Raw genomic sequence first — 20,286 nt, forward strand, 5'->3', positions numbered from 1 at the left:
TATGGATTGAGTAAGATCCTTCAAGTAAGTTGTCATTGTTGCAAGCAATAAAAATTTCTCCTTAAATATGTATGATTTATTAGTGTGGAGAAAATAAGCTTTATACGATCTTGTGATGTGGAAGAAATAAAAGCGACGGACTGCATAATAAAGGTCCATATCACAAGTGGCAATATAAAGTGACGTTCTTTCGCATTAAGATTTTGTGCATCCAACCATAAAGCACATGACAACCTTTGCTTCCCTCTGTGAAGGGCCTATCTTATTCTTGTCTTATACATTATACAAGAGTCATGGTGATCTTCACCCTTCCTTTTTACATTTTATCCTTTGGCAAGCACATTGTGTTGGAAAGATCCTGATATATATATATCCAATTGGATGTAAGTTAGCATGAACTATTATTGTTGACATTACCCTTGAGGTAAAAGGTTGGGAGGCAACACTATAAGCCCCTATCTTTCTCTGTGTCCGATTAAAACTCCATAACCATAAGTATTGCGTGAGTGTTAGCAATTGTGAAAGACTAAATGATAGTTGAGTATGTGGACTTGCTGAAAAGCTCTTATATTGACTCTTTCCTATGTTATGACAAATTGCAATTGCCTCAATGACGGAGATTATAGTTTGTTAGTTTTCAATGAAGTTTCTGATTCATACTTGACATGGTGAATAGATTGTTACTTTAGCATAAGAAATTATATGAAAATATTTATATATGTTGTTGTTATAAGAATGATCAAGATGCCCTCATGTCCGTATTTTATTTTATCGACACCTATATCTCTAAACATTTGGACATATTTTTCGATATCGGTTTCCGCTTGAGGGAAAGCGAGGTCTAAGCTTGGGGGAGTTGATACGTCCATTTTACATCATGCTTTTATATCAATATTTATTCTATTATGGGCTATTATTACACATTATGTCACAATACTTATGCCTATTCTCTCTTATTTTACAAGGTTTACATGAAGTGGGAGAATGCCGGCAGCTGGAATTCTGGGCTGGAAAAGGAGCAAATATTAGAGACCTATTCTGCACAACTCCAAAAGTCCTGAAACTTCATGGAGGCACGTTTTGGAATTAATAAAAAATACTGGCGAAAGAATTAACCAGAGGGGGCCCACACCCTGGCCACGAGGGTGGGGCGCGCCCTACCCCCCTTGGCGCACCCCCTGTCTTGTGGGCCCCCTGGCAGGCCTCCGGTGCCCATCTTCTGCTATATGAAGTCTTTCACCCTGGAAAAAATCAAGAGGAAGCTTTCGGCACAAAACACCGCCGCCACGAGGTGGAACCTTGGCGGAACCAATCTAGGGCTCTGGTGGAGCTGTTCTGCCGGGGAAACATCCCTCTGGGAGGGGGAAATCATCACCATCGTCATCACCATCGATCCTCTCATCGAGAGGGGGTCAATCTCCATCAACATCTTCACCAGCACCATCTGCTCTCAAACCCAAGTTCATCTCTTGTATCCAATCTTTGTCCCAAAACCTCATATTGGTACCTGTGGGTTGCTAGTAGTGTTGATTACTCCTTGTAGTTGATGCTAGTTGGTTTATTTGGTGGAAGATCATATGTTCAGATCCTTTATGCATATTAATACCCCTCTGATTATGAACATGAATATGATTTGTGAGTAGTTACGTTTGTTCCTGAGGACATGGGAGAAGTCTTGCTATAAGTAGTCATGTGAATTTGGTATTCGTTCGATATTTTGATGAGATGTATGTTGTATTTCCTCTAGTGGTGTTATGTGAACGTCGAGTACATGACACTTCACCATTATTTGGGCCTAGGGGAAGGCATTGGGAAGTAATAAGTAGATGATGGGTTGCTAGAGTGACAGAAGCTTAAACCCTAGTTTATGCGTTTCTTCGTAAGGGGCTGATTTGGATCCATATGTTTCATGCTATGGTTAGGTTTACCTTAATACTTCCTTTGTAGTTGCGGATGCTTGCAATAGGGGTTAATCATAAGTGGGATGCTTTTTCAAGGAAGGGCAGTACCCAAGCACCGGTCCACCCACATATCAAATTATAAAAGTAACGAACGCGAATCATATGAGCGTGATGAAAACTAGCTTGACGATAATTCCCATGTGTCCTCGGGAGCGTTTTCCTTTATATAAGAATTTGTCCAGGCTTGTACTTTGCTACAAAAAGGATTGGTCCACCTTGCTGCACTTTATTTACTCTTGTTACTTGTTACCCGTTACAAATTACCTTATCACAAAACTATCTGTTACCGATAATTTAAGTGCTTGCACAGAATACCTTACTGAAAACCGCTTGTCATTTCCTTCTGCTCCTCGTTGGGTTCGACACTCTTACTTATCGAAAGGACTATGATAGATCTGCTATACTTGTGGGTCATCATATCACCATGATCTTGCGTGTGTGTAGGAAATTTTTGAAATTACTACGTTCCCCAACTAGTATATCATTAAATGCAAAGTTAACAACCACGGCGGCTCATGAAAGCATAATTGGTTCAAGGTACATGAACAAAGTGACACGGCTGCAGGATCAGGCCCACACAACTTAAGGATAATGCAGCCCGGAGGGCGCCCTCATTTGATCAAACCCAAAAGTCACCTAGCACCGGTGTTGTAGAAGCGTCGAGGTAGCTGAAGAAGCGTGCCGCGATGATTGATCCTTGCAACCTAGGCGGCTCCGGAAGCCTGGGGAGCTCACGTGGCCCAGGGGGCTCCCAAGGGTCCGGGGCCTCCTGAGACGCGACCGCTGAGTGCCTGGCCTCATGAGACGTCATATACAGCATGCTGCGAGAAGCGCTGGTATGAGGCGCCCATGTTCACTATGGTGAACGGCATGCAGATGTAGTTGCAGGGCTAGCCCCCACTACGGTAGACGCGCGATGACCAGAAGAGGTCCTGTGAAGCGGCCATGTTGAGGCCCGGAATGTTGACGCAGACGCGCAGACCGCCACCCACGTCGGGGGCGGCAGCTGCACTGGGGGATCGCACGGGGGGGCGCTCGCCATGCATGGCCTGGGCTTCCTGAAGCTCCTCGGTCGCCTTGGTGATGAACTCTCGTGCGCTTGGCGCCTCGCGCACCGAGGCACGCCTCCAAGTGGTGCCCGAACACCTCCCTCGTTGCACCGGTCAGGCCGGAGGCTCTCTAGCCGGAAGCCCTCGAGCCCGTCCTGTGGGAGGCACCGGGCGCGCCTTCCTATGCGGGTGGGAGAGGCGCCCCAGCAGCGGGCGCGGAGCCTGAGGCGCCGCTAGCATGCATCTTGGCCTCCTGACGGCTCTTGGGGAGGAGCTGCCTCTTCTTCGCGGGGGTGGCCTCCAGAGGCAGGATGCCGCCTTTGTCATCAGAGTTTTCGGGCGTTGTGGCTCGGTAGGCGCGTTCAAGAGAGCAGAGTGCATCCTTCTCATTGCAGGCGACCATGATGATGCCGCTGCACCTTGGCATCTTGAGGACATTGTAGCCATGATGGACAGCCGCCATGAACTTGGCGAGGGCAGGGTACCCCAGGATGGTGTTGTACGGGAGGTTGATGTGGGCGACGTCGAAGTCGATGAGCTCGGTGTGGTAGTTGTCGCGCTTGCCGAAGGTGACAAGGAGGTGCACCTGCCCCAGGGGGGCAGTGGAGCCGTCGGTCACCCCTGAGAATGGCTTGCTGGGCATGAGCCAATCATAGGGCACATGAAGCATCTCGAACGTCTCGACGGAAAGAACATTGAGCCCGGCGCCACCGTTGATGAGAATCTTGTTGACCGAGACATTGCTGATGGTGGGCGCGCAGAGCATGGGGAGCGCGCCAGCGGTGGCCGAGCACTTGAGGTGGTCCTTGGAGTCGAAGGTAATGCCATACTGCGACCACCTGAGGGGACGCGCGACCTCAAGCTTCGGGAGGGCCGCGTACACCTCACAGGAGAACTACTTGAAGATGCGGTTTGAGGCAGGGGCCTGGGCACCACCTAGGATGCAGGCAATCACGCGGGGTTCCTGGAAGCCCCCAGCCCCATCATCTTGTCGGTTGTCATCATTCCTTCTTGGTGGCGGCGGCAGCGGAGGGAGGCCGGTATTGTCCTGAGGACGGGCCTCACGAGGCTAGTCGCGCCAGGGGCCGTCGCGAGGCTGATCACTCCAGCGGTCCTCGCGAGGTTGGTCGCTTTAGTCCTGGCGAGTGTTGCGATTGTCCCAGTGACCTACACCATGGCTGAAGCCACGATCACCACGCTCGGGGCGGCGGCCGAGGCGCTCGTCACGGAGTGCCCTGAGCTCCTGGCAATCATTGGTGTTGTGGTTGTGCACGTCATGGAAGACGCAGAATGGGCAGTCATCCCTGGGAGGTTCATCGTGGTCACGGTCGCGCTTCGTCTCGGGCTCTGCTGCCAGTACCGTGGGTCCCTTGCACTTTGCTTCATTTGGCCTTGGCTTTATTGTCTTCAGGGTCAGCCTCAGGGTGTTAGAGGAGGGAAAGGCGGCCCTCTTCAGCCCTGGCACACCTGTCTGCCAGGTTGAACATCTCCAAAGCCGAGCACAAGTCGTCGTGGATTGAGAGCTCCTCGCGCATCTTGACATCCTTGACACCCTCGGTGAACGCCAAGATGATGGCTTCATCCGAGGCCTTCGGGATCTTGGGGCAGACGTTCGTGAAGCGCTGCATGTACTTGCGGAGAGTTTCACCCGGCTGCTGCTTTACACGTCAGAGGTCGTTGACAGCGAGGGCGCCGTCGCGGGTGCCTTGGAAGTTGGCGATGAACCACTCACGGAGCTCATCCCACGACGACATCGAGCCCTCTGGAAGGTGCAGGAACCAGGAGCGCGTGCCGTCCTTGAGGGCCATGGGGAACCAGTTCGCCACGACCTTGTTGTCACTATTCGCCGCCTCGATTCTCAGCGAGTAGAGCTGGTGAAACTCCGCTGGGTCGGGCGTGCCGTCGTAGCGTGGAGGCAGGTCTGGCTTGAACTTGCAGGCCAAACAATGTGGCGAAGCTCTAGTGTGAAGGCGCGACAGTCCGCTGCACTCATGGGCGCGGCATGCCCGAGGGGAGCTTGCTCTTGACATCCACGCACCGGAGCCTCGAGCGGCGCGTGGTCCTGATGCTGGCGCGGTGGTGCGGGGAGCACACGTGTGTCACCTTGTGGCCGCTGCCCCACCTGGCAGCTTGCCTCATCCCGAGCAGGTGCCGGTGCCCCATGCAGAGGGTCACGCAGGGGCACGTCGCACCTAGGCTCGGGGTCGGTGCCGTGCAGAGGAGGAGGAGGAGGCGCGCCATGGGCCACGTCGCCCGCCCGGGAGGGCGGGGGATGGACCGAATGGGACGGTGCCGGGGCCTCACTGGCGGCGTTGACGAGCTCGGTGATGCGCCCTAGCCAGGCATCGTAGCCCTCGTTGGCGGGGCGGTACCGCAGTAGCTCGCACGCCATGAATAGCACAGCCTGCGCATTCGCCAGCCCGTGACGACCGTGGGAGGACGACGCCACGCACGGAGGGCGGCAGCGACGAATCCTGCTGCTTGTGAGCGGCACGGTCAATGGCAGCGTTAGCTGCGGGAGAAGCAGAGTGGCGCAGGAAACCGCAGCCCACGCGTGCCGTCTGGGTGACGCAAGCAGCCCGATGCTCGACGCAGATTTGGCGGGGGTCGGCCATGGGAGCGACGGAATGGAGACGAAATTATCTATAATTTTTGATACGTCGTTGGCCATGGAACCTGATAAGACTCCAACGTATCTATAAATTTTGATTGTTCCATGCTATTATATTATCTGTTTTGGATGTTTTATATGCATTGATATGTTATTTTATATTATTTTTGGGACTAACTTATTAACCTAGAGACCAGTGCCAGTTTCTGTTTTTTCCTTGTTTTTGAGCTTCGCAGAAAAGGAATATCAAGTGGAGTCCAAACGGAATAAAACTTTCGCGATGATTTTTCTTGGACCAAAAGACACCCAGGAGACTTGGCGTACAAGTCAGAAGAGCCACGAGGCGGCGGCAAGGGTGGAGGGCACGCCCTAGGGGGGGCGCCCCCTACCTTGTGGGCCCCTCGGGACTCCCCTGACCTAGCTCTTCCTCCTATATATTCACATATATTTCAGAACCACCAGAAGCATCCACGAAAACACTTTTCCACCGCCGCAACCTTCTATTCCCATGAGGTCCCATCTTGGGGCCTTTTCCGACATCCAGCCGGAGGGTGCTACCTCTCGAGCACTGCGTTGGTTTTCCCTTGAAGAGGAAAGGGTGATGCAGCAAAGTAGCGTAAGTAATTCCCTCGGTTTTTGAGAACCAAGGTATCAATCAGTAGGAGGCCACGCTCAAGTCCCACGCACCCACATAAACAAATAAGAACCTTGCAACCAACGTGATAAAGGGGTTGTCAATCCCTTCACGGCCACTTGCAAAACTGAGATCTGATAGAGATGATAAGATAATATTTTTGGTATTTTATGATAAAGACTAAAAGTAAAGAAAGTAAAATAAACGGTAATAGAAATAACTTGTTGACGGGAGATTAATATGATGGAAAATAGACCCGGGGGCCATAGGTTTCACTAGTGGCTTCTCTCAAGGTAGGATAAGTATTACGGTGGGTAAACGAATTACTGTCGAGCAATTGATAGAATTGAGCATAGTTATGAGAATATCTAGGTATGATCATGTATATAGGCATCACGTCCGTGACAAGTATACCGACTCCTGCCTGCATCTACTACTATTACTCCACACATTGACCGCTATCCAGCATGCATCTAGAGTATTAAGTTCATAAGAACGGAGTAACGCTTTAAGCAAGATGACATGATGTAGAGGGATAAACTCATGCAATATGATGTAAACCCCATCTTGTTATCCTCGATGGTAACAATACAATACATGTCGTCTCCCCTACTGTCACTGGGATCGAGCACCGCAAGATTTAACCCAAAGCTAAGCACTTCTCCTATTGCAAGAAAGATCAATCTAGTAGGCCAAACCAAACTGATAATTCGAAGAGACTTGCAAAGATAACCAATCATACATAAAAGAATTCAGAGGAGATTCAAATATTGTTCATAGATAATCTTGATCATAAACCAACAATTCATCCGATCTCGACAAACACACCGCAAAAGAAGACTACATTGAATAGATCTCCAAGAGAATCGAGGAGAAATTTGTATTGAGATCCAAAAACAGAGAAGAAGCCATCTAGCTAATAACTATAGACCCGAAGGTCTGAGGTAAACTACTCACACATCATCGGAGAGGCTATGGTGTTGATGTAGAAGCCCTCCGTGATCAATGCCCCCTCCGGCGGAGCGCCGGAAAAGGCCCCAAGATGGATCTCACGGGTACAGAAGGTTGCGGCAGTGGAAATAGGGTTTTGGCTCTATTTTTGATGGTTTGGGGATACGTAGGTATATATAGGAGGAAGAAGTAGGTCAGTGGAGCCACGAGGGGCCCACGAGGGTGGAGGGCGCGCCTAGAGGGGTAGGCGCGCCCCCTACCTCGTGGCTTCCTCGTTGGTTGCTTGACGTCCACTCCAAGTCCTCTGGATCACGTTTGTTGCGAAAATCACGTTCCCGAAGGTTTCATTCCGTTTGGACTCTGTGTGATATTCTTTTTCTGCGAAACACTGAAATAGGCAAAAAAAACAGCAATTTGGCTGGGCCTCCAGTTAATAGGTTAGTCTTAAAAATAATATAAAAGTGTATAAATAAGCCCATTAATCATCCAAAACAGAATATATAATAGCATGGAACAATCAAAAATTATAGATACGTTGGAGACGTATCAAGCATCCCCAAGCTTAATTCCTACTCATCCTCGAGTAGGTAAATGATAAAAACAGAATTTTTGATGTGGAATGCTACTTAGCATAATTTTCAATGTAATTTTCTTATTTGTGGCATGAATATTCAGATCCGAAAGATTCAATATAAAAGTTTAATATTGACATAAAAGTAATAATACTTCAAGCATACTAACTAAGCAATTATGTCTTCTCAAAATAACATGGCCAAAGAAAGTTCATCCCTACAAAATCATATAGTTTGGTCATGCTCCATTTTCGTCACACAAGAATGCTCTCATAATGCACAACCCCGATGACGAGCCAAGCAATTGTTTCATACTTTAGTAATCTCAAACTTTTTTCAACTTTCACGCAATAAATGAGCGTGAGCCATGGATATAGCACTATGGGTGGAATATAATATGATGATGGGGGTTATGTGGAGATGACAAAAAGGGAGAAAGTCTCACATTGACGCGGCTAATCAACGAGCTAGGGAGATGCCCATCAATTGATGTCAATGCAAGGAGTAGGGATTGCCATGCAACGGATGCACTAGAGCTATAAATGCATAAAAGCTCAACAAAAGAAACTAAGTGGGTGTGCATCCAACTTGCTTGCTCACGAAGACCTAGGGCATTTGAGGAAGCCCATTGTTGGAATATACAAGCCAAGTTCTATAATGAAAAATTCCCACTAGTATATGAAAGTGACAAAACAAGAGACTCTCTATCATAAAGATCATGGTGCTACTTTGAAGCACAAGTGTGGAGAAAAAGGATAGTAGCATTGCCCCTTTTTATTTTCTTTTCTTTTTTTTGGGCCTTTTTTTTATTTGGCCTTTCTCTTTTTTTTCTTTTTTTGGGACAATGCTCTATGAATGATGATCATCACACTTCTATTTATTTACAACTCAATGATTACAACTCAATATTAGAACAAAGTATGACTCTATCTGAATGCCTCCGATGGTGTACCGGGATATGCAATGAATCAAGAGTGACATGTATGAAATAATATGCATGGTGGCTTTGCCACAAATACGATGTCAACTACATGATCATGCAAAGCAATATGACAATGATGAAGCGTGTCATAATAAACGGAATGGTGGAAAGTTGCATGGCAATATATCTCGGAATGGCTATGGAAATGCCATAATAGGTAGGTATGGTGGCTGTTTTGAGGAAGATATAAGCAGGTTTATGTGTGATAAAGCGTATCGTATCACGGGGTATGGATGCACCGGCGAAGTTTGCACCAACTCTCAAGGTGAGAAAGGGCAATGCACGGTACCGAAGTGGCTAGCAATGATGGAAGGGTGAGAGTGCGTATAATCCATGGACTCAACATTAGTCATAAAGAACTCACATACTTATTGCAAAAATCTACAAGTCATCAAAAACCAAGCACTACGCGCATGCTCCTAGGGGGATAGATTGGTAGGAAAAGACCATCGCTCGTCCCCGACCGCCACTCATAAGGAGGACAATCAAAGAACACCTCATGTTTCAAATTTGTTACACAACATTTACCATACGTGCATGCTACAGTAATTGCAAACTTTAACACAAGTATTTCTCAAATTCACAATTACTCAAGTAGCACAACTTTAATATCACTACCTCCATATCTCAAAACAGTTATCAAGCATCAAACTTCTCTTAGTATTCAACGCACTTATAAGAATGTTTTTACTAATCTTGGATGCCTATCATATTAGGACTAATTTCACAATTTAAGAACATTACCATGCTGTTTTGTAGGACTCTCAAAATAATATAAGTGAAGCATGAGAGACAATAGTTTCTATAAAACAAAACCACCACCGTGCTCTAAAAGATATAAGTGAAGCACTAGAGCAAAAACTATATAGCTCAAAAGATATAAGTGAAGCACAAAGAGTATTCTAATAAATTCCGAATCATGTGTGTCTCTCTCAAAAGTGTATTCAGCGAGGATGATTGTGGTAAACTAAAAAAGCAAAGAATCAAATCATACAAGACGCTCCAAGCAAAACACATATCATGTGGTGAATAAAAATATAGCTCCAAGTAAAGTTACCGATGGACGAAGACGAAAGTGGGGATGCCTTCCGGGGCATCCCCAAGCTTTGGCTTTTTGGTGTCCTTGGATTTACCTTGGGGTGCCCTGGGAATCCCCAAGATTAGGCTCTTGCCACTCCTTGTTCCATAATCCATCAAATCTTTACCCAAAACTTGAAAACTTCACAACACAAAACTCAACAGAAAATCTCATGAGCTCCGTTAGCGAAAGAAAACAAAACACCACTTCAAGGTACTGTATTGAACTCATTATTTATTTATATTGGTGTTAAACCTACTGTATTCCAACTTCTCTATGGTTTATAAACTCTTTTACTAGCCATAGACTCATCAAAATGAGCAAACAACACACGAAAAACAGAATCTGTCAAAAATAGAACAGTCTGTAGTAATCTGTATCTAACGCAAACTTCTGGAACTCAGAAAAACCTACCAAAATAGGAAGACCTAGATAATTTTTTTATTGATATACTGCAATTGGAATCAATATTTTATCACGTTCTGGTGATTTTTTAAAATTGTTTTCGTAAACAGAAAGTTTCTGGAATTTTCAGCAAGATCAAATAACTATTAACCAAGAAGATCCTATAGGTTTCAGTTGGCACAAACACTAATTAAAACATAAAAACACATCTAACCAGAAGCTAGATGGATTATTTATTACTAAACATAAATAAAAATCAAGAAACTAAAATAAAATTGGGTTGCCTCCCAACAAGCGCTATCGTTTAACGCCCCTAGCTAGGCATAAAAGCAAGGATAGATCTAAGTGTTGCCATCTTTGGTAGGCAATCCATAAGTGGATCTCATAATAGATTCATAAGGTAATTTTATTTTCTTTCTAGGAAAGTGTTCCATGCCTTTCCTTAACGGAAATTGGAATCTAATATTTCCTTCCTTCATATCAATAATTGCACCAATCGTTCTAAGGAAAGGTCTACCAAGAATAATAGGACATGAAGGACTGCAATCTATATCAAGAATAATGAAATCTACGGGCACATAATTCCTATTTGCAACAATAAGAACATCATTAATTCTTCCCATAGGTTTCTTAATAGTGGAATCCGCAAGATGCAAGTTTAGAGAACAATCATCAAATTCACGAAAACCTAGGAAACCGCACAAAGTTTTTGGAATCGTGGAAACACTAGCACCCAAATCGCACAAAGCATAGGATTCATGATCTTTAATTTTAATTTTAATAGTAGGCTTCCACTCATAATAAAGTTTTCTAGGGATAGAAACTTCCAACTCAAGTTTTTCTTCATAAGATTGCACCAAAGCATCAACGATATGTTTAGTAAAATCTTTATTTTGACTATAAGCATGAGGAGAATCTAGCACGGATTGCAACAAGGAAATGAAATCTATTAAAGAACAATTATCATAATTAAATTCCTTGAAATCCAAAATAGTGGGTTCATTGATATCTAAAGTTTTGACCTTTTCAATCCCACTTTTACCAATTTTTGCATCAAGATCTAAAGACTCCGAATTTTTGGGACGCCTTCTAACTAAAGTTAACTCCTCTCCAGACCCATCATTATCAAGATTCATATTGCAAAACAAAGATTTAATAGGGGACACATCAATAACTTTTGAATCTTCATCTTTATTCTCATAAAAAACTTCCAGTTTTGCAGCCATCTTATTAACTAAGGTGGCCTGCTTATCCGAAATTTCAGCTATTAATTTTTCGAGATGAGAAATTTGAGATTTCAAACCATAAAATTCTTTAGACATATCATCGAGCTCTTTATTCATGTATCCCATAAAGCTTTTTTGTTCCTTAAGCTCGTTTCTAAAGAAATTATTATGCTCAAATTGTAAAGTCATAAAACTTCTGACTTTGCTTTCAATCTCTTCTAACCTTTTAAGGTGAAGATGACCAAATCTAGGTAGAGCCATCGTGACAAACAAGCAATCCAACACACAAGCAAACAAGAGGCAAGCGAAAAATAGGCGAACGGAAAAAGAGGGCGAATAAAACGGCAAGGGTGAAGTGGGGGAGAGGAAAATGAGAGGCAAATGGCAAATAATGTAATGCCAGGGATAAGAGTTTGTGATGGGTACTTGGTATGTCTTGACTTGTGCGTAGACTCCCCAGCAACGGCGCCAGAAATCCTTCTTGCTACCTCTCGAGCACTGCGTTAGTTTTCCCTTGAAGAGGAAAGGGTGATGCAGCAAAGTAGCGTAAGTATTTCCCTCGGTTTTTGAGAACCAAGGTATCAATCCAGTAGGAGTCCACGCTCAAGTCCCACGCACCTACACAAACAAATAAGAACCTTGCAACCAACGCGATAAAGGGGTTGTCAATCCCTTCACGGCTAGTTGCAAAAGTGAGATCTGATAGAGATGATAAGATAATATTTTTTGGTATTTTTATGATAAAGACTAAAAGTAAAGAAAGCAAAATAAACGGTAATAGAAATAACTTGTTGACGGGAGATTAATATGCTGGAAAATAGACCCGGGGGGCATAGGTTTCACTAGTGGCTTCTCTCAAGATAGCATAAGTATTACGGTGGGTAAACGAATTACTGTCGAGCAATTGATAGAATTGAGCATAGTTATGAGAATATCTAGGTATGATCATGTATATAGGCATCACGTCCGTGACAAGTAGACCGACTCATGCCTGCATCTACTACTATTACTCCACACATCGACCGCTATCCAGCATGCATCTAGAGTATTAAGTTCATAAGAAAGGAGTAACGCTTTAAGCAAGATGACATGATGTAGAGGGATAAACTCATGCAATATGATGTAAACCCCATCTTTTTATCCTCGATGGCAACAATACAGTACCTGTCGTTTCCCCTACTGTCACTGGGATCGAGCACCGCAAGATTGAAGCCAAAGCTAAGCACTTCTCCCATTGCAAGAAAGATCAATCTCGTAGGCCAAACCAAACTGATATTTCGAAGAGACTTGCAAAGATAACCAATCATACATAAAAAAATTCAGAGGAGATTCAAGTATTGTTCATAGATAATCTTGATCATAAACCCACAATTCATCGGATCTCGACAAACACACCGCAAAAGAAGATTACATCGAATAGATCTTCAAGAGAATCGAGGAGAACTTTGTATTTAGATCCAAAAAGAGAGAAGAAGCCATCTAGCTAATAACTATGGACCCGAAGGTCTGAGGTAAACTACTCACACATCATCGGAGAGGCTATGGTGTTGATGTAGAAGCCTCCGTGATCAATGGCCCCTCCGGCGGAGCGCCGGAAGAGGCCCCAAGATGGGATCTCACGGGTACAGAAGGTTGCGGCAGTGGAAATAGGGTTTTGGCTCTGTTTCTGATGGTTTGGGGGTACGTAGGTATATATAGGAGGAAGAAGTAGGTCGGTGGAGCCACGAGGGGCCCACGAGGGTGGAGGGCGCGCCCAGGGGGTAGGCGTGCCCCCCTACCTCCTGTCTTCCTCGTTGGTTGCTTGACGTCCACTCTAAGTCCTCTGGATCACGTTTGTTCCGAAAATCACGTTCCCGGAAGTTTCATTCCGTTTGGACTGCGTTTGATATTCTTTTTCTGCGAAACACTGAAATAGGCAAAAAACAGCAATTTGGGCTCGGCCTCCGGTTAATAGGTTAGTCCCAAAAATAATATAAAAGTGTATAAATAAGCCCATTAATCATCCAAAACAGAATATATAAACACTTTGATTCCTATGAGAAGTTTGATTCCTTATGATTGTTTTGAGATATAAAGATGGTGATATTAGAGTCATGCTAGTGAGTAATTGTGAATTGTAGAAATACTTGTGTTAAAGTTTGTGATTCCCGTAGCATGCACGTATGGTGAACCGCTATGTGATGAAGTCGGAGCATGATTTATTTATTGATTGTCTTCCTTATGAGTGGCGGTCGAGGACGAGCGATGGTCTTTTCCTACCAATCTATCCCCCTAGGAGCATGCGCGTAGTACTTTGCTTCGATGACTAATAGATTTTTGCAATAAGTATGTAAGTTCTTTATGACTAATGTTGAGTCCATAGATTATACACACTCTCACCCTTCCACCATTGCTAGCCTCTCTAGTACCGCACAACTTTCGCTGGTGCCATACACCCACCATATACCTTCCTCAAAAGAGACACCGTACCTACCTATTATGGCATTTCCATAGCCATTCCGAGATATATTGCCATGCAACTTCCACCATTCCGTTTATTATGACACATACCATCATTGTCATATTGCTTTGCATGATCATGTAGTTGACATAGTATTTGTGGCAAAGCCACCGTTCAAAATTTTCATACATGTCAGTCTTGAGTCATTGCACATCGCGGTACACCGCTGGAGGCATTCATATAGAGTCATATTCTGTTCTAAGTATCGAGTTGTAATTCTTGAGTTGTAAGTAAATAGAAGTGTGATGATCATCATTATTAGAGCATTGTCCCATGTGAGGAAAGGATGATGGAAGCTATGATTCCCTCACAAGTTGAGGTGAGTCTCTGGACTTTACAAAAAATAAAAGAGGCCAAGAAGCCCACCAAAATAAATAATGAGAGAAAAGAGAGAAGGGGCAATGTTACTATCCTTTTTCCACACTTGTGCTTCAAAGTAGGACCATGATCTTCATGATACAGAGTCTCCTATATTGTCACTTTCATATACTAGTGGGAATTTTTCATTATAGAACTTGGCTTGTATATTCCAATGATGGGCTTCCTCAAATTACCCTAGGTCTTCATGAGCAAGCAAGTTGGATGCACACCCACTTAGTTTCTTTTTGAGCTTTCATAAACTTATAGCTGTAGTGCATCTGTTGCATGGCAATCCCTACTCACTCACATTGATATCTATTGATGGGCATCTCCATAGCCCATTGATACGCCTAGTTAATGTGAGACTATCTCCTTCTTCTTGTCTTCTCCACAACCACCATATTCTATTCCACCTATAGTGCTATGTCCATGGCTCACGCTCATGTATTGCGTGAAAGTTGAAAAGGTTTGAGAACACTTGCTTGGCTTGTCATCGGGGTTGTGCATGATTTGAATATTTTGTGTGATGAAGATGGAGTATAGCAAAACCATATGATTTTGTAGGGATAGCTTTCTTTGGCCATGTTATTTTGAGAAGACATGATTGCTTTATTAGTATGCTTGAAGTATTATTGTTTTTATGTCAATATTAAACTTTTGTTTTGAATCTTATGGATCTGAACATTCATGCCACAATAAAGAAAATTACACTCGTGCGCGTCGGTCCTAAACAAACGGTTTAAAACCCCTTTCCGTGACGGCATCTGGAACCGTCTCCAAGTGAGTGTGGGCGATAGGGGGGTCCTTCCCACACGACCCAGAAACCGTCGGGGATATGCCCTCTTGGCACACACGTTCGGTAAAATGAGGTCGTGTGCGACCAGCGAGCGCTCAGATACGGAAATACGTATAGTACAGATAAAAAATACAATTATACGGCAAAATTGTTTCTGGTCGCAAGTACATCCCACACAGTCAGTCCCCGCTAAATGTTTCCGTTCGTATGCACATCCCACACAGCCGCTCCAAGGAAAACGTTTCAGTTCACAGGTACATCACACACAACTTTTCCCGTTAAATTGTTTGTGATAGCGTTGCCATTGCACACGATATTAATAATTTTATCATTTGCGTTATTGAATGCATCACACACGGTGCGTAGAAAGAAACTGTGTGGCAAAGGCTGTCAATCACACACACTTTTTATGTGATAAACGTTTGCGCAAGGTGGCCTAACGCAAACAGTTTTCAAGAGAAATTCGTGTGTGCAGTGGAGATTGATCGCACACGTAGTGGATCCTAGAAACGTTTCTGATCTCCACGTATATCGCAGACGTTTCGCTTTCGCAAACCGTGTGCAGTGTAATCCCTATTTAATCCATAATTAATCCAATTAATCCCTAATTTAAAAATCACATGTTATGAATTTGAAAGTAGGCAATCACTTATTTCATATCCAACCATGTTCATTACAAATATAGGTTCAACCATGAATCCATAATTCAATGCACAGGCACATATACTGAAGAACTACAGAAGCATCAAGTAAAGAATGATGAACCACAGTTGTACTAAAGACTGTAAAGAGAGAGGCGAAAGACATTATGGTTGCTGGAGAAGGTGAAGCGGAATGCCCATATTGTGCCCTCCTCCATGCGTAAGGCGCGCACGACTCTAGGCCAACCCCTTGTGATGGCTGCCCGTCCATCCTTCACTGTCTTCATTAGGACTTCTCGATGCTCATTGTAGTCTGGATGAAATACTTTAACCTTCACTGTGTGTCCACCAATCATGTACTTTGTGAGGTAATCTTGAGTGAACTGCTTCGGGAACCACTGGGAACGAAAAAGATTCAGACGTTGTTGTCTAACAACCCATTATGGGCAGTAAAAAGAGAAGGCTACAGAGTTTGTAGTTACCATCCTACAGCTCACTGTTGTGTTGGATCGAGCATAAGCAAATAATTTGCTTGCCACCATTCGTATCTTTTTGCTAATAATCCTTATCAGTTTCCTCCCTTGATGCTTGTTCATCAATATCTCATTGCCCCATACGCAAAAAGGGTCGATGCGTGAATCCTTGCCAAGGGCATATGTACCTACAAGCAACAAGTCAATATTAGAAGCTAACTAGTGTCCAGGCCTGGATCTATATGAACTACATTATGGAACAACGGGGGGAGTACAAGCCGAGGGATGAAGCTAACCTCGGCAGAAAATGGTGGCCACTCCCGTTGTTGTCCTGCATAAGTAGTGGAAAGGCATGATAAGTACAACAATCTTAACATCAAACAAATATAGCAAGGTAAACAACATCATCTCCAGATGATAGATTGAATGTGTTGGTTTCAGCATGCTGTTAAAGCAAATATAAAATGGAAGGCAATGTTACTGACAGCAGGCTTAACAGCCATCAAATATTGCAATTCAAACTGGTATTGTTGAAAATGAATAGAACGTAGGTAATGCTTAAACATCACACTGGATAAATGTGTAAAACTGAAATAAAGGGCATGTGTTAACTATACCAGGAATAAGTGGAACCAAATATAGCCGTTCAAACTGGTATTGATGTAGTCGAGCGGCACAGTTCTGACTTGCACACAATGAACCACACATTGTGAATGACTGAAATAAACAAGGCATAAATGACCAGTATAACAACCAAATATAGCCATTGAAAACTGGACAGAGTCTCACTTCAACCAACCTAACAAGCAAATACAGATAAACAGGGCATATGCTTGAAAACTGGACAAATGCTCACTGCAACCAACCTAACTAGCAGATAAAGATAAACAAGGCATCTGCTTGATAACTGGATAAATGCTAAAAAAAGCAACCTAACAACCAAATGCAGATAAACAAGGCATCTGCTTGATAACTGGACAAATGCTAAAAAAAGCAACCTAACAACCAAATACAGATAAACAAGGCATCTGCTTGATAACTGGACAAATACTCACTCCAACCAAACTAAGAACCAAATACAGATAAACAAGGCATCTGCTCGATAACTGAAAAAATGCTCACTCCAACCAACCTAACAACCAAATACAGATAAACAAGGCATCTACTCACTATAAACAACCAAATATAGCCATTCGTGAAACTGAAGTGGACAATTCATACTTAAACATCACATAGACCTATTGAACAATACATTTTTGCATAACTGAAATAATTAAACACGGCACAGTTAAAGCACCACACGACAAATGCTACTACAACAAAGGGTACGGGTTGGCAAGCTAGAAAAGGTAATATTTGCTGATAGAATGTTGCCTCACATTTCATGGACGGGATCCTTCCAGTTGGAAGAGCACAGACCCATGGTGCGCTCTCTGATGTCACAGATGGGCTGTTTCACCTTGGAAGAACCTTCGTGGGTGCCCTCCTCATGGTCGTGGTCGTGGTCGATGAGATCTGACTTGGCAATTGAGGATCCCAAGCCGCCGCCGTAGAACGTGTCCTTCAGAAGTGACAAAATGGGCTCGATGGCGTATAAAGCTCGCAAATCCTTGACCGCTTGGCGGAGGAGATCAGCGGCAGGGCCGTTGAAGAGATCGACGGCGGTTGAACCAGAGGGGTTGGGGATGGACCACTTAACCTGTGACATGGCCCGCGTGAAGCCGTCGGTGTGGACGAGCTTGATGTCGTAGCCAGCTTTCCCGAGATACAGTAATACGCTAGCCCGCTGACATGAAGCCTTCGGCATGGCAACATAGTCAACGTCTTCGCCGGCTTCCGCGGCGACGTGTTGCTCCGGGATTGATAGGTCAGGGCGAATGGCGGCCACCTCACCAACGTTCGCCGGAGAGGCCATGATAAACCTCTTCTTGGCCGAACGCTCGTCGGGCTCCCCAGGATACGTCGCCGAGCTTAGGTTGCGACATTCTGGAGCAGGGGATGTGGATTTGGCGGGGAGGGACACTGCAGGCCTCATCTAAAAACTCAGGGGAGTGGGGCAACGTATGAGAATCGCTGGATAACCTGAATTTTATTATCTAAGCTAGGAAGACCGGCAGGGTTGGCGCCGGCGCCGGCGACGGCCGCGAGCTAGGGTTCTAAGGGGGGAGGGGGCGGGTGGGGGACTGTGGAGGGGGGTGGTGGTGTTTGAGGATACGCCGCGGCTACTGAAAATTTTAGTAATGGTGGGTGGAGATGGTGGTGGACAAGGGGCAGAGGGAGGGCAACGGTTCAAATGCCTCGGCTGCTAAAATTTTACTATAAGGTCGGTGCTGGAGGAGTGTGGGCGACGGTTGAAGTACGGCGGCTACTTAAATTTGGGTAAAGGAATTGATGCGGGGCGGGAGTGCCATAGATCGCGCACGGTCAAATAACAATATGCGTGTATGATAATAAGGAAAAGTGGTGCGGATCCGCCGATTTTTGCAACGCTCAAGGCGGGTAGTTTGTTTTTTATATTTTTAGCTAGCTGGTCTATCGCACACGGTTTTTCCTAATTTCAAAATAAACTTACCTGCCTTTAGCTTCCACAGGTGGTGGTTTTACACCGCACTTGCATCGCACACGGTTAAGCCAGTACCTCCACCCTTTGCTCGCGCTTGTGCGGTTGTGGTGATTTCAGCGCACTTGCATCGCACACGGTTGAGCCAGTACCTCCACCCTTTCACTACAAAAAAATACACTTCCGTGATAATACGTGTTTGTCACAGTAGGTCGCGTTTTCTGTCATGCATGTACATCCATGACAAATTTATGACAGAATCAAGATAGTCATACCTGTGCTGTCATAGAAGTGTTCCATGACATTGCCAAAATTATCATCACGGAAGTGTCCACTTCCATGACGATAAATCGCGCGTCACAGACTCGTCAAGGGTGACCGACACGTGGCATCCACCGTAACGGAACGCCGTTAAGCTATCGGGTCGGATTTTGGATCCGATAACCCGTTAACAGCCATGACCAATGCCGATTTTCCACGTGTAAAATTCTCATTGGCTGATGGACCGACACGTGGACCGGCCCAAAAGTGGCCCACAAAGTTTAAATGGGCTGGCCCAACCGAAGGCCCATAAGATTTAGCAGACCATAATGGGCCGGCCCAGCTAAAGGCCCAGAAAATTTAGCGGACCATAATGGGCCGGCCCAGCTAAAGGCCCACATGATTTTGCAGACCATAATGGGCCAGCCCAGCTAAAGGCCCACAAGATTTTGCGGACCACAATGGGCCAGCCCAGCTAAAGGCCCACAAGATTCTGCAGACCATAATGGGCCGGCCCAGCTAAAGGCCCAACATTCTCTGTCAAATCGTCCTGTCAACGGCCTGTCCTAAACTTGTCATCAACGCGGCCCATGGTCACTTCTGGCCCGTTAACAGTCCGCTAAGTAATTGGGCCGAATTACGGCCCAGTGTATTTCCGGCCTGTTAAAGGTCCGGCTTCATTTGGGCCCATTTACAGGCCATCAAAACTTTCGGCCCATAAACGGCCGTGAAGGATTTGGGTCATATTTGGTCATCTCTGACATTCGCTGTTAGAGGCCCACTATAGCTTTGGGCCACTTTCGGCCTGTTGTCATTTTCGGCCTGTTAACGACGGACGTAAACCATGGGCCATATGTGGCCCAACGTCATATCGGGCCCATTAATGGCCCATATAAAAATGATGATAATCTAGCCCGACCGAAGTTCCGGCCTGTTAAAGGCCCGTGTATTAGGTCGGCGGATTTACGGCCTGTCCGAATTTCGGCCTGCCAAAGATCCGCATCGTAAATGGGCCACCATTTCGGCCTGCTAAGTCCAGTGGGTTATTTGGCACAATCAGGGCCCAATCTCACTTTTGGTCTATTAAAGGCCCATGTTTTTTATGGGCTCGAGATATTTACACCTGTAAACGGCCTATTTTTACTGAGGGCCCAAATTATGTTTAGGCCTGTTAAAGGCCCACTATGGGCACAGGCCTACCAGAAAAATATGAAAGCTTATGCTGA

This window comes from Triticum aestivum, chromosome 7D (genome assembly GCF_018294505.1).
Source record: "Triticum aestivum cultivar Chinese Spring chromosome 7D, IWGSC CS RefSeq v2.1, whole genome shotgun sequence".
Taxonomy (NCBI): Eukaryota; Viridiplantae; Streptophyta; class Magnoliopsida; order Poales; family Poaceae; genus Triticum; species Triticum aestivum.